Genomic DNA, 737 nt, shown 5'->3' with positions numbered 1-737 from the left:
ATCCAAACTCATCTCCCAATAGATCAGGGACTGATGGGCTAAATGATCATTTAATTTGTTGTGTGTAGCGGGCATTGTCAGACACAAACAGTCAGGTCCCGGGAGATCTGCCTCTCTGTTAACAATGTCTTACAGCCCATTAGTGGCTCCGAAAGGTGGTGTGCTGATCCCCTCTGGACAGGAAGTTTTGCTCACACCTGTCTGGGTTAGTCAATGAGATGACATCTCGACCAATGAGGTGTCTGCAATAGAGGTGTGAAGACAAACAAGCGTCAGCAATGAACCCATCAACAAGTGATGTAATCATTACTGAAACGGTTTTTTCAGTTGATATTGTGTCTGACATGAGTCCATCATTTAATTGACAAAATGTCTAGACTGTAATAACAAAAGGGAGATCAAGTAGCATGGTGTCTGTAAGGGGCGCTGTCAGTCCCAAATCCACAGAGAATTATCTCCTCTAATATCTAGAGAGGGTTTTTGACTGTTTTTTTTGGTTTTTAAGGCCCAAAACATTCGTGTTTTGTTCACTCTCACAGTATCATCGGCGTCCTTTTTTAGTACACTCTAAAAACTCAGCAGCAAACAGATGAAATTAAAGACTAACTGGTCAGTGTAGTAGAGGATTTAGCAGGTAAAGAGAGTTAGGGTTGTAGAGCGGCCGGAGCACTTCCGAAGGTGCAGGAAGTAAGTTCACGAAGTATAAGAGTGCCATATTCTGAAAAGATGGCAGGTTG

The sequence above is a fragment of the Etheostoma spectabile genome, chromosome 2 (assembly GCF_008692095.1).
Source record: "Etheostoma spectabile isolate EspeVRDwgs_2016 chromosome 2, UIUC_Espe_1.0, whole genome shotgun sequence".
Lineage (NCBI taxonomy): Eukaryota > Metazoa > Chordata > Actinopteri > Perciformes > Percidae > Etheostoma > Etheostoma spectabile.
This window is presented reverse-complemented; position numbering follows the sequence as displayed.